Raw genomic sequence first — 15,189 nt, 5'->3', positions numbered from 1 at the left:
TTGCCTCACCTTTACTTAATAAAACCTTCATTTCTATTATTTGTGACTTTGGCTAATTTATCTAGGCTACTACTTCATTCTCCTTCACCCCTACATGTGCAGGAACCCAAAAATGAAGGATTCCTTCAAACCTATATTATGTATAAATCTCTTGATAATTTGATATATTTCATTTAATACATCAAGCCTACATGATTTCTCTGTTTTAATACTTGATAATACTGATACTATCTGATGCAATTAAAACATTATTTTCCTTCTTTTCCACTTTAATCCCATCAACATTACAACCAGTTCTACTGTATACACAGAAAGATGATCTGTTGTCCTTTTAATTTGATGTCGCATTGAGGAAGATGCAGCTCCTGTATTCTCATTCTCTGGTTTATTTTTTCCCACAGTGATTTTATTTTTAATGGTGTGAATATTTACAGATGTGTGAAAAACATGAAACATAATTTAAAGTAAATAAAATAAAATAGAAAATAAGATTAGTTTTACTTTTTTTACTTTTAATTTGACTGTATCTTTATAATCTATAGCCAACTGTAGGCTATTCTATATATGGAAACTGATCAAAATGTGGCATTTCTCTCCTAGTTTAGCTAGCGTAGGTAGAAGCTCCCTGACTGAGTAAACACACGGCAGGCTGCCTCCTACACAAGCATGAGAGAGAGAGAGAGAAATACACAACACACAAACATTGGGAAAAGTGGTCAATTTTAAATAAGATGTACTGTACTCATATGTTCAGCCAATAGTGTAAGCCGTGTCCGTATTTTGAAATGAGAATACTTCAGTCTTTACTTTTAAAGGAAATCATGTCATTTTAAAAACCAGTGTTATTCACATTTATCTTCCAGAAGACGTTTATTTAGTAATTTCATCTGACACAAAAAGATAAATCACACAGCGCAGTAATTTACTATCATGAGAACATTTCATGATGAAGAAACGTTTAATGTAGGCGACATAATTGCATGTGTATAATTGCATCGGTCAGATGCAAGGCTGCATCCTATTTCAATAAGAACAAATATCAGTAATTGTAGCAAAGTTCAATGTAGGGAAGGAAGGAGGCGGGAACCGGCGAACATTTAAACAATAAACTTTAATCAAAAATAAACAAACAATAACACGGAAGTAAAAGGCCGGCAGCCACCTCACGGTCAACTGCCGGCCACACAAACATAAATAAAACTTAACATTTCCGGGCCCGGTCCTCTCTCTCGATGGTCCGGTCGCTCGTCCTCTTATGCTCCCGAGCTCCCCCGTGAGGCATGCGGGCGGGGACCGGCGGTCGCACAGCTGACACTCGTTGCCACTTACGCCGCCGGCCCCGCCTTCCTCGCCCCACGGCTCTCGCCCCGCCTTCCTCGCTACATACCCCCATCACCCCTCACAGGCCGGGGGGCAGCACCGAGCCTGTGCTTACTCCCCCCCCCGGGGTCCTTCTCCCATGAGGGCCCCAGTGACCGGGGCATGCACGGACGAGGCGAGAGCACGGAGCATCCCGAGCGACCGAGGGGAGAGAGGACAAAAAAAAAAAAGTGGTCCGGTTCCCCGACACGCTGCCGCTCGGTCCTCAGCCCAGCCGAGAGGCTCTTCCTCGCGGTGCTATGAGATGGTGCGGGGACGCTCCGGGGAGACCTGATCCTCCTCCGCCTCCTGGCGGCCGGCGATGGATTAGCCCCGAGGGCAGCCGGCAGCGAGCCGTCAGTTCCCTGCTCTTCCCCTTTACCTTGGTGGACAGTAGCAGGCTCCGGCCCACGGCAAACGGACCGAACTCCTCCGCTCCCTCTTCTACGGCCGCCACCCCACCTCGGCCCAGGAGCCCGGCAGCGAGGTCTTCGTCCCCCGTCGAGCTTTCTCTCTCCGGCACCACCGCTTCGGGCAGCCGCTGGCGGACCTCCTTCGTCCGTGCTGCCCGAACTCCCCAGCACCGCGAGGCCGCTCGGCGGCGAGGGCTCCTCGACAGCATGTCCCTCCTTCCTCCCGGGTTTCGGCACCAATGTAACACTGTTCAATAGAAGGGAAGGAAGGAGGCGGGAACCGGCGAACATTTAACAAACTTTAATTCAAAAATAAACAAACAATAATCCAAGAATAAAAGACCGGCAGCCACCTCACGGTCGACTGCCGGCCACACAAACATAAACAAACTTAACAGTTTCCGGGCCCGGGTCCTCACTCTCGATGGTCCGGTCGCTCGTCCTCTTATGCTCCCGAGCTCCCCCGTGAGGCATGCGGGGACCGGCGGTCGCACAGCTGACACTCGTTGCCACTTACGCCGCCGGCCCCGCCTTACTCGCCCCACGGCTCTCGCCCCGCTTTCCTCGCTACAGTAATAGAATAGGATCACTTAACTTTGAGTACATTTAAATGTTCTATATCAACCAGATGGCTTTTTTAAAAACCTAAACAGAAATCATGACCTAAAAATATTAATTTATTATATATAATTTAAAAGGGGAATGTGGACTACATTACTCTCTGCTTGCGGGTTTGTGTAGGAGTGTGTAGTGATTTGTAGGGAAGTCGTTCTTCCTCAGGTACTGGAGTAATGTGGGTGTCTGAAAAAATATCAGAATAGTGCAGGAAGTGTACATCAGTCTCAGAGTGCATTAAGGGTCATAACCTTGTATAAATACATTCAATTAGTGCACATCCACCTTTTTGAATGAAATATTGAGGTCATTCTTCACAAAATAGGGCACGCAATTCCGCAAGAACAAGATAAGAGCCGGAACGTGTGCTGCTCTTTATTTAATTAGCAACGAAGGGTAGCATGTAAATTGAGAGGTCAAAACCAGCCGGTGTGTCTGAATCCTGAGTCACTCAAATACAAATAAGCCCACACACATATTTACCTTTTAAAGCTAATTGTTTCCTTTCTAAGACGCTGAACTAATGCAGAAGTCAATAAAAGTGTCGGATTTAAGACTTTCTGTGGGCTACTTCAATCTCTCACTTCCTCACAGAAAAAAATGTGACAGAGAGAGACGAAGAACCCCATGAATTATGCACACCTGTACACCTCCACACCACCTGGCAACCTGCATGTAGCATCCCATTATAAAGGGCCACATAAAATATACATACTGCTATCCTTTCACGGTCATGACATGAAATTTAGAGAGCGGGAATCTTGCCAGGGCTGAAGTCAGTCAGATTGGACTCCTGCCTAATGGCATGAACGTCTGCTCAGAGACATTCACTCCTTTGTTTCCCAGTGAGAATTTTACGAATGACTTAAGACGTCATTTTGCGCACATCTCGATTCGGCAAACAGACAGTGGGCGGGCGTGGGTTCTGAGTCATGAACCCAGACTGATCCTAATCTAACCATAAAGTCCCCACGAACCGGAAGTTCCGATCGTTTTTACTTCTGGATTTTGACACATTTCCGAGTGAAATGGAATTTCTAATGAGAAAAATAGTGGGCGTGGCTTTCGTATTTCTCTGCGATTTGATTGGATGTATAAAAACAGCCGCTGCATTTTGAAATGGAACTGGCAGCAGACTGACAGTTGAAGGGGAGGAGTTAACGAATGCTCCACCCAAGCCACCTAACGTACGTCATTTAAGATGGATAGTCATGCAGGAAGGAAGTGCATTTTCATATTTTAGCTAAAGATTATGAGGGCACACGAATTTTAAAAAGAGAATGGCCCATGTTGATAAACTATTTACAATAAACACTGCAATATTTCATGAAAAAAATAGGCATTGTAATTTTTAATTTCACTGGGACTTTAACTTAAATTTTATGAGATGGCTAATCCATTTGTATGATTTAAATAATGTCACCATATCAGTTTTTCACTACATGGCCAAAATATTTCAGAATAATAATATTATTGTGATATCTGTTGATTTTTTAAAATAAATAATGCTAGTTAAATTCACTTTTAACTCTTAGAATTTAACTTAGTTTAATTCACTTTTATTTTGTGTTTTCTTTTTTGGCCAATCGCAATCAAAATATGAGTGTAGTGAGGCAGAAAGAGAGTGTTGGCTCTTTTGGCAAAATTTGAAATGGGTGCCGAATTATAATATTATCATGTAGTATTACACAATACAGATAATCCAGGTTTTTTATACCATGGTTATTGTCAATACCAGAATATTGTGACACCCCTTGTATGATTATTAGAAAAAAGAAATACCCCACCCCTAAACCATATCGTACTAAAACGAGATTGTACAAATTCCAATTAGCCACTTTGTAAAAAAATGTACGAATTGACCAAGAGATTGTATTGTGAAACCACATGCCGGTTTACCTTTTCCAGTACCGGGTTAGCTCAGACATACCAAACCGCATCTCCTTTCCTCACTCGTACACGAGCGAGTTCATCTGACAACCACAACATCGGCAGCAAAAGAGATCTGCTTGCTACAAATCCCATTCCCACAGAAATCAATATGATGTACTGCGTCTCATAAAGAGACTGTTTAGAGAGGCAGCCACATCACGGCCTAAATCAAGAGGCACGCTAGAGCTGGAAAAGAGATGAGAAGGACAGAAAAATCGTGTCAGATTCATCTTACAGCATTCATGGGTATAATATGAGTTCTGTTGTGACGGTGAAGAAGTGTATCGGGATTAATGCCTGTTCAACTACACCTGTACGGCAAATTTATTCATCTCAATGGGACAAAGTGGATATTTTATCCGCTTGATGTCTTGTCAGTCTATAAAGAGGAGCGCTGTAGGTCAAAGACTATTTATTCTTGTCAGGAATAGTTTTACATGCAGGCACGGTGATGTTTAATGCATCTATACGTCTTTCAATAAATTATTTAATCCGTGAAAGTCGCATGTTACAGCGGGTCACTCGAGACGATGCGAATCGCTTTTGTACGATCAGCTGGTGTATAACGTTTCAGTATTTCTTCAGTGTAAATTAATCATGTCACACAGCAAATGACTTCTGTTCCAGCCTACATGAGCTAAATATAAACTTCTCTAGATTTGGCTCATGTACATGTCACAGACAATATTCAATACTCTGAAAAAAGTGTATCATGCAGCGAGACAAAAACAGCACCGTTCATCTCTGCTGTATGATCATAATACACCATCATAGTCAATAAACAAAATGACTTGACATACAAATATAAAACCGCGTTAGTCATATACATCCAAGATCTCCAAAATATAGATTGATGACATCTTTCGGTGAAAACATTTGACTGTTATGCATCGCATATAAAATCATAAAAAAATAAGTGATATATCTCATACAGTGATGTTTATACGAACTGACTGGTGATCTTACGCTCGAATAAGATTCAGAGGTTACATGCACGTGTATCTCTCGAAGTCATTATTTTCACCGGTCGACGATTGGAAGTAGATGAAATCCATCCCTAAGGATTCATTCCGGGGAAGGAGACAGTTGTTCATCTTGGCTTCAAACGGGGATGTTCACATCAATTATGCTGAGCGAGCAGTTTGGCGTGTGAAATTTCAGTCCGGTCGCACATCAGACAGATGGAGTGTGAGGGGGTGGCCGGGTCCCGGGATGCTTTTCTCTGACCTATCAATGACAGGGACTGCGAGGATCCAGGGTCAACCTACTGTCTATGATCCCATGGTGTGCACATTAAAGGAGCAAAATACAATTAATACCACATTATTAGATGTTCATGTTGTAAAATGCCATTTTTATTGCATTAAAGGTCTTGTGTATGACATTTAGCGACATCTAGTGGTGAGGTTGTGAATTGCAGCCCAAGGCTCACTCCACCACTCCCCTCTCTTTTTCGAAGCACTACGGTGGCTGACACAGGACTAATATGTTGTCATCTTGCGTCTTTGCTGAAGGAGATAACATACAGTATTTATGAAACGCTCTGCAGAGCAGTTTGTCCGTTTAGATCTACTGTAGAAACAACACGACGAATTCCATGCACGGGGACCCGCGGTGTATGTAGACAGAAATAGCTCATTCTAAGATAATAAAAACATAACGCTTCATTATGTAAGGTCTTTATACACCTCTGAAGACATAGTTATGCATATTATATTGCATTTCTGTCAATACATTGGACCTTTAAAGGGAAATAAGATTGCTTACTTCATTCCTCCATCTGTGTTCTGGAATAACTTTCCTATCAACTAAACAGATGGGATAAGAAATGCACCACAACTGGTAAATCCAGTTTTTTCCAAATCATACTCTCTTTATCTATTGTGTAAGCAGACTTTCAAAATTAATAAATAAAACACAGCCCTGCAGTCGCACTTCGAATTGCGCTTTACTGACCAGGCAGACAAGAGCGATGACACGTCTCCCTGAAAGCTTTCGGGAGGGAACACCTCTCATCCCAAAACATGAACAGTGCCATTCATCACCCTTCACGTCTCCCAGCGCTCTGCAGCTACAGAAGGCAGAGTCAGGGAAAGCGTGAGGGAAAAAAACGAGCCAAACGGCACTTACCCACCTCCTGCGTCGTGCCCGGCCCAGTGATTTTCCTCTCCCCTAAACCAGACAGCGTTCAGCCTCCTGGGAGCTTTTTCAGCAGTGCAAGGGATGCCGACATTTATATAGATAGAGACGGATAGAATGAACGTGTGGGGGGGCTTGACTCGTAGCCAAAAAACAGCTATGCGATTATTCTTCTGTGTTAAAGATACGCAGTCGCCATAGGGCGTGATGGAAATCCACCTGTCCTTTATTACAATGGCCTACTAAAAAAGTATTTGGGCATCTAAGTCATGTTTAAAAATGTATGAATTCTATTGCCTGGACGAAAAAGTCTAAAGGATGTCATTTTAACAAAAAATCAAGCCAGATATTTTATCTAATGCAATGACATCCACCCACTGAACAGCAATGAATCAATCCTTCACTTATGATTGGTCAGCTGGTCAGGCGCTTGACACACCTCCCATTCGCACACGCTCACGTTCAGATGCACACACGCTCAAGGTGAGCTAGCGAGCCACTTTCACGGTTCATTAAATCGGTAATGACAAAATAGACACTACGGATGAGATGCTTGATTGCTCGGAGAATGAATAGCAAAAAAGGCCTCACGCGCGCTCACGTACCGTATATCACGAGCGTCATGGGGCGCTGTTTTAATGCAATCCTCTCTTGGGGTGGCCACACACTCGGAGTATTAACCAGAGATGGTTAATGTGTCCGAGATGTTGCTAAAAAGTGGGTGTCAGTTTCTCTGCTGGATCTAAGCCTGGACGTTCTGCTCTCCAGATAGACTTCGGCTCTTAAAACTGAAACACGGCATATCTGGGAGGCCTGGACCCAGTGTGCCAAAATAGCATAGATCTCATTGGTTCTGTCAACAAATCTTGTCAACACATTCAATTCTACCAGTTTGTTTGAGATCTGTATGTGTTGTCCTAGCCAATATATTAAGTTTCTTTATAAAATATGAAACCAGACTTACTTAATTTGAACCTAAAACCATGAAATGTAGGCTAGTCCACACTGGTCTATGCTAACAGAGAGATTTGACTGAAATGAAGCCATAAGGCCACATCATAACCTTCTGGGTTTCACTCTTAACGTGTAGCTTGGAGTTGATTGGATACCTGGAAAAAAGACTCTTGGCCGCTTGTTGCCATCCACGTGACATCGCTAATGGAGAGCCATGAGCGATTTTTACAGACGGTGGGACGAGGAAGACGAGTTAAAAATAAATGGCTAGCCTGAAGGGCTGGTTTCAGCGGACTCTTCCTGTGATGCTGTGAGAGTGCGGGCACCTCAGCAGTGGTTTGCCTCATAAGAAAATAATAAGAAAATAAACTTTTTTTAAAAAAGTGTTTTTAACTACGAAGCCAATTTATAAACTAAATCGTGTGATTTTTGTGGTATTTCAAAGCAAGTTACAATGTTAATTTTCAGGGCAGAATTATGAACTTCATGCACAAATGATCCGTTTATATTATTTATAAAAAGCTTTTCAGTAATCTTTTATCAGAATGTACTGTAATATCTTAAATATCTTATTTGTTTCTTTCTCCCCCCTTTGCATGTATATTATTTCTTAACATTGCACGTTAGCATCTTTAGGATGAATTTCTTCGTAGCACTTCTCACTTTTGTCACTTTTGTAAGTCGACTAACTTTGGATAAAAGTGTCTGCTAAATGCTTAAATGTAAATCTTGCTTCCCTCTCAGAAATGTCCTTTTCTGCATCGAGCCTCCTTTTCTTAACCCCTCCAACCACCTGTTATAAAAACACCAATTTTCTCAGTCCAATTAATATCTAATAGATCAAATAAAAATAAAGATAAAATCCTTAAAATGTTATGGCCAAAGATTAAACATGTAAATATGCCACATATTAGATTCAAATAAGTCATCTGGTTTTTGTGGCGTGTATTGTCCGCGGTTTCTTTCACAGGGGTCTGTGCTGTCAAAAGCATTTTCACGGCGCACCGAAACGTCCTGAGTCATTTCAAACTGCCGAGCATAATTAGAAAGGACTGTGAAAACATCAAGGCCAACATGGCCGACTGTCACCATAGCAACCCCTCAAGTGCAGAGAAAAATGAAAATTCACCGTCACAACAGCTGTTGGGGTACACTGTGATCCGGCATGTGTTTCGGGCACGTTCTTTCTCTGGTCCAAACAACAGGTCATCTGAGGGATGCTTCTTGCCTAGAACCAACAGGGTTGAAACTTAGAGGACAAAACTCATAAATGTGATCTGGACTAGCTGTTGGATTAGCCAGTCGCAATGCGCAAGCAGGACGGCCCCCCTCCCCTCCATCGAGAGTGACCTTACTCTGTCGAGCAAAGTGAACATTTCCACGGGGTTGATTCAGGGCACTTCAGCACAATCTCAGCCTATTCATCTCCACTAGAGCAAAAGAGAGCCTTAAAATGGACAGGGCCCATCAAGGCGAGTACTTAGGGTACCTGTACCACTGAAGCCTGGCATAGCAAAAAAAAACTTTTTATCACTCTAGGCACAAAGCCATCAACACAGCTCATTTAATACAGCTGCAAATCCATAAAAGCGCCGCCTTCAATGCAGACATTTCTGTTAACTGGCTCTCTGTATATTGCATTGAACTTTCTGCAAAATATATTTTAGAGATCAGCCTCTGGGCACAGCTCACTTGGCAAACTTTCCTTTTGATTTTCTGGGTCATTTTATGAAACGGTACCTTTTCCAATTCGCCACAGGATTTTAAAGGCATAGTTTCTAAGCTTTTAAAGATTGTATTTGCGTGTATATACAGTATGCATATGTGTGTGTGTGTGTTAACATATTGCAATGTGCTCTTTGACTAAATTACTGTATTTTAATGTTTGCTGAGATATAATTATGTATTAGTAGGTAACAGGGTTGACAATTTAATTAGCCATTATTAGTTTTATGCTCAGGTTAATAAAACTTTAGTTTAACATTTTCTTTCTTTCAAATATGTTTATTTTTTAGATTCAGGGAATTCTTAAAAACAAAAAAATATGATGCCAACTATTTTTAAACGTGTCAACTACTACTAAAATGTGAAATAACGCCTTTTGTATTATTTTTAAAATGTGTTTAATATAAGCGAGAAAAAGCTATGTGTGTTATGACAGACTAAGAGATATAAAAGAACATAATGAATTATTATACTAGCATCAAGATACTACTTTACATTACTACGGGTGAGTTTAGAGAGAATGCAGTGACCTCAAAAGTTGGCAAAGCTATTCGATATTAAATTCATTTTTTCACACACGTATATGAAGCAAAATTGACACTTGTTCTGTAGAACGAGTATTTTCATTTCTGAGAATGTGTTGAACTCATAGTTAAGATGATTAGGCTCAACGGCAGCCCAGACCCAAATTTGGTGGGACTGCCCAACTGTGTAGTTGTAATTTGTGAGTCAGGTTTTGGGGAAATGTGCCCAGTTTCTGCCCTCCTTTTGTCCTAATTACAGTAGGTCCAACTGGCAAACCAGGCCAAAGTTTCCCAAGATGTGACCCACTTAAGAATACGATTTTTAGAGCAAATGTGGATGCGGGCAGCTTGCTGATCTGAGTCATGATTTGGAATTGGTAATATAAATGAGACATCGGGCAAAAAAACACAAGCATGTCTACATCAGCGAATACAAAACGTAAACACGCATCCAACGCTGCATTTTATTCCAAATGCATCGTAATATCTGTGCTGAAACATGCAAATTAGTTTAATGAAATAGTTTAAAATAGTCAAATGGAAATCTAAGAACACCACATTCAGTGGCGAGCGGTGTTCCTGTCCTTACTGCAGATAACCTGGAGACTTGAGAGCTGAGCATTCTGGGATGGCAGAAACAGTGAGAATGACTGATAAGAGATGATGTGATTACAGGACCTCTCTGACAGACTGAGATAAAGAAGAGAGAGAGAGAGAGAGAGAGAGAGAGAGAGAGTGAAGACAGAGTAAAAATACTCCTTTCCAGGTGAGCTTGTATTCTAAGGCATCTTCCCAATTAAACCCGCTCCCTTGCTCCATAACCTGAGGGAATCAATGTACAAATTTGTTTTGAAAAATCATTTGCGGTGGTTGCTTAGCTCGCCCATTAATCTTTCCACCGCGTTACATTCCACTTTCCATCTCGGTAAACAGATTTAACACAATGTATAATGGAAAGCCTTACAAGCGAGGTCGAAATATTACTTTTTGTCCCACCTGCCGATGGCTGGCGAATTGAGAAAATGTACGGGCCATAAACATTTCTTATCGCCTGTGAAATGGTTTTAAAACTTTTAGGCGCTATGACAAAGAAATACCTCCCTTCATTTGGCTACATAAACTTCCGAAGGTAAACATTCTACTGCAGTAAAATCTCACTTGTGTGTTCATGTCCAACCTCAAATGCTGATATCAGATTACTGAATTGCGATTATCACACAACATTGACTTAAAAGTGTAACTAGCTGTCAATTCTGGTTTACAGTTTCCTGATGTTGCCAGGTATGTCGAAGAGTTCGTACAGTCAGAAAGATAAAGCTAGTGACGCCAAAAAAATAATTTCAACTAATGTTGATACGTTTATGCTAATATATTCAATCTTCTGCTGTTTTATGTAAAAAAACACAATAATTTACAATTCACATTGGTTCAGCCCTGCACAAATGTTCCCATCCACTTGGGTGCTGTAAAGAAAAATCACTTCCAAGGAAATCCACAGAGCTCCTTGCACTGAAGGAAATGTGGTGCCATACATCTTCATTTGCCGGAGACAGAAACCTTTTGGCCGTTCATTAGATGACACAAGAAAAAGCTGTTATTAACAATGATAGCGCCTGTTGAACAATACATTGAGCAGGCTATGGAAATGTCCGCTCCTCGCTGTGTCAATTTCACTAATCATGCTTGCCAGGTTTCATTTTAGTCCCGCTACCATGAAATCAGCAACAACCACATTATGCCTAAGAAGACGCAATCAAAAATTTGTGCTGAACAAAGCACAGCTATGCCTAATGAACATGCCCAGAGGACTGCGCTCCGTGGTTTACTATTGCGGAATGATCTGCATAAGGTATTCCGCATTGGGTGTCAAGCGGCGTGCGTTGGCATCGGGTTTGCAGGCAAGAGTGCTTCTCCCGATTCACAAAGCTATCACCACTTTTACAGCAAGAGCCCTTGTTCTGACAAGAAAGTCACGTAGCAACTGTCAGGCACATGGATTACGGTAAGCAAGGGTAACTCTGTTTGGTTTTACCGTGTGTTCTTCTCTTCTTGGCTTTCAGCCCTTGTCGTTTCATTGCGATGTCAATGTGCTAATTGGCCACCCAAAGTTGGCGTAAGTGGGTGATGAGGAGGCTGAGGGGTGCTGGGCTTTGGATGGCTGTAGAAGAAGAAGAGGAGCGTTAGGGAACGAGAGCGTTTAAGAAGCGCACGTGGGCCGAGACAAAAGCGTGTGTCACTCTCCGCAGCCTGTTGACTGAGATAAGCATAGCTGCAACTCGAGGAGGCGTCGATTCTACGCCTACAGATCCTCAATATCCTTTCGTTGTGTTCGCCACATTTTGTGGAAAAAAAAGAAAAGTGCACATAAACATTGTGTCCAACCAGACTGGGAATGAGAAGGGACATGACAGTTCACCCAAATATGAAAATTCTGTCAATTTAATCATCCTCATGCCATCCAAGGTGTTTATGACTTCTCTTCCTCAGATAAACACAAAGAAATCATTTTATACTTTTATGAGTTCCATAATGTTGAAGCTAAAGCACATTCATCAAAAAGTAATCCAAAAGTAATTAATTAAAGTAATCCAAATAATAAATGAAAAAAATCAATTCTCGTTGGTTCTCACGTGTCATCACTGACAACCATAGTAGAAAAATTTAAAAAGGCAGTCAAAGGTGCCGCAGACTACTATGGTAGTTAATGATTTTAGTGTTTAACTAAAAAAGGAAAATATATATCTAGGATGGCATAAAGATGAGTTGAGAATTTTCATATTTGTAGAAACAATTTCATTTATATATTATAATATAATCTTATTTAATATTTAATGTAGCTTTTTTTGCATGAGACTATTGATACAATATCATGCCGTATTAAACTATGATAATACTTTCAAATTTAGATTTTCATAAATAAATGCATTATGTGCAAACATCAAGACCACGTGATTTTGCGTCTGCTCCCTCGCCAGCTGGTTGTTCAAATTGGTATTGCAACATCAGCAAAACCGAGGTAAGCAGAAAGCCCGGCAGAAGGCAAAAAGCTAATAAACTTTACAGTATGGTCCATTACACTAACATCAGTTACTGCTGCTTTTAGGATCACTTGACTCCATCATTTATTAAAACAACACAAAAATGTTGTATAGAAAACAACTCTGTGTTGGTCTTTAAAATAATAATAATTTTGCTTCTAGCGTTCTATCTATGAACCCAGGTTGTGTGTGATAACTCATTATAGCTGAGATTGAATCGTTTCCTATGAATACACGGATAATTTTACAGCTTCTCCTCGTTGCACTTTCCATTTGTCGATGTGCGATAAGACTCATTGCACTTGGAAGACCGCAAAGCTCAATTCCCAGTGTTTGTTTAGGGAGCGTGCTGCATTCGGTACACCCAATTAAAATGAGCAAATTCAATCTGAGAGCTTGCACAGAAATCATAAACATTGGAAGTTGTGCACCTCGATTTCTTCTTGAAGTTCTTTCGCTACAGTGGTTTAATATTCGACTGGGGGCTGTGGGCAGGGGCGGATTAAGGTGGTCAGGGGCCCCTAGTCTGCTCTTTGGGTGAGGCCCCCCCTTAGGTGGCTTTCAGGTGCTTTGCACGCTTGCAGTTTAGTTCGGAAACGGGGCACGTAAAAAGCTGTGTAAAAGCTGTCACGCAAACTCAGGTGCGCATCAGGGTACCGAAAAAACACAATATAGCCTATTGGACCGTGTTCTGTTTACCATCATGTGTCATGCACGTTCGTGATGACGTAAGATGAATGCAAACGCACCAGGGTTCGATAGAATCAAGCTGAGACACCAAACCAACGTTCGAGGGGCGTCGGGAACAATCGCACTCGGATACACACACAACGAGACAGCAAATACTACGGTGTTTCCTCTACATTCCTGGTTGCTTTGCAACGGCAAACACCAGGAGAGCGCAAGCTCCAGTTTTATACAAGTGTACAGGAATTATGAACGGCCCCTAAAAACGCTTTTTTTTACTGAGACACAAACCACTGTGCATTACATAAACTGTGTATGAAACCATAGTCATAAAACCAACCTGTATAATATGTGTCATTGTGGAATAACTCCCTGAAATATTACCGATGACATGATGAGCTAACTTCTGCAACAGCTAAGGATCCCGCTGCAGTTGTTTCAACCGCAGCACCGATGTTAGCCAATGGCTGCGATTTGCCAGTCAGCTATCTTGGTCACGTTGTTCTTTTAACCTTTGTATTTTTCATATTTGTGCTCCACTATTGTACATTCTTTCGGACGTTTTGCTGCTATGCCGTCTAGCAATAGCAGTGACGTAAATGAAAACAAGTGCCATGATTTCACAAGCACCTGATTGGACAGATGTGACCCAAATGTCACATCTATCCAATCACCAGCTTATCTTTTGTTTTATTTCTTATTGTTTTATAAATTTAAAATAAAAAAAATCTGGCCAATCAGAGGCCCCTAAACAGGTGGGGCCCCTAGGCTATAGCCTAGACAAGCCTGTGCGTTAATCGGTGCCTGGCTGTGGGTGTCAGAGGGCCACAAACCAGTGAACCTCAGTCAGCTCATCGCCCGCTGGCGACCAGGTGCATCATCGAGAGGAACACAGAAGCATATTGTGCCGATAAAAGCCAACGCGGCCCAGTGCCCTGATGAGACTGGACCAGAGGTGGCCACCCCACTGCCATCCGACACAGCCTTTGAAGATGCAATTCGATGGTTCTGTTCTGTCCGCTCACATTAATCTCACGTGTGGAGAAGAGAGATTCTGCGGAGAAAAAACACAGAGGAAACTGATTTAGAGAACACAAAAGCTTTGCTTAGAAGAATGATCTCATTCCCAGAGAACAGCGTCTGGTAGTTATGCCAAAAACCAGCAGAATAATTTACTTCACACGCATCACGATATAAACAGCGGGAGAACAATCACACGCGCCGATTTTCGCACAGATTGACTCCTTGTTCTCTTGAGCGAGTCTAAATTTAGAAATAGGTCAGGCTCCTTTGAAGCCTAAATGTCTGCCTGGAATATTTGTTTTCCAAAACAAATGCCGTTTAAGAGCATTAAAGCACATTTTCTCTGCGGAACCTTCCAGGAACGTGTCACCCACACTTGGAGAAGCGTTGGCGCTGTAATGTGTCTGATTAAGCCCATATCTGATGAGACAAACGATATGTGGCCCAAACTTAAAGTAGTTTTAATTTTATTTAATACAATTATTATACAATAAACATTCATATAAATTAACATGAATATAAATCGAATATAAATTAAATTGTTATATTATAACCAAACACAAACCGGAAGTTAACTCCAGGCCAGTCCCATGAAACCGTCAAAAACCCTTAATGCGAAAAAACGATTTAGTTTTCCTGGGTGGAATTAAAGGGACAGTTCACCCAAACATAAAAATGTGTTCATTTATTCACCATCATGTCATTAAAACCTGTACGACTTTCTTCCTGCTGCAGAACACAAAATAAGATATTTTAAAGAATGTTGGTAACCAGACTTTG

The 15,189-nt window shown here is 41.5% G+C and overlaps 1 protein-coding gene and 1 long non-coding RNA gene across 4 annotated transcripts in view; one reads left to right on the top strand and one right to left on the bottom strand.

The window, feature by feature from the left end:
- LOC130547641 (uncharacterized) overlaps positions 1 to 15,189 on the top strand; it is a 37,049-nt gene that overhangs the window by 17,851 nt on the left and 4,009 nt on the right. The gene's annotated exons all lie outside the window — the stretch shown is intronic.
- gpr85 (G protein-coupled receptor 85) overlaps positions 2,363 to 15,189 on the bottom strand; it is a 38,225-nt gene continuing 25,398 nt past the window's right edge. Inside the window, exons 3-4 of one of the 2 annotated variants that reach the window (XR_008961911.1) lie at positions 4,287 to 14,440; positions 2,363 to 2,573 (exon numbers count right to left, since the gene is read on the bottom strand). The gene's annotated coding sequence lies outside the window, so the exon portion shown is untranslated. Of the gene's footprint in view, positions 14,441 to 15,189 lie in introns of both variants that reach the window. The other variant, XR_008961910.1, reaches the window with a different exon arrangement.

Source organism: Triplophysa rosa, linkage group LG24, assembly GCF_024868665.1.
Source record: "Triplophysa rosa linkage group LG24, Trosa_1v2, whole genome shotgun sequence".
In the NCBI taxonomy this organism is placed as follows: Eukaryota; Metazoa; Chordata; class Actinopteri; order Cypriniformes; family Nemacheilidae; genus Triplophysa; species Triplophysa rosa.
This window is presented reverse-complemented; position numbering and strand designations above follow the sequence as displayed.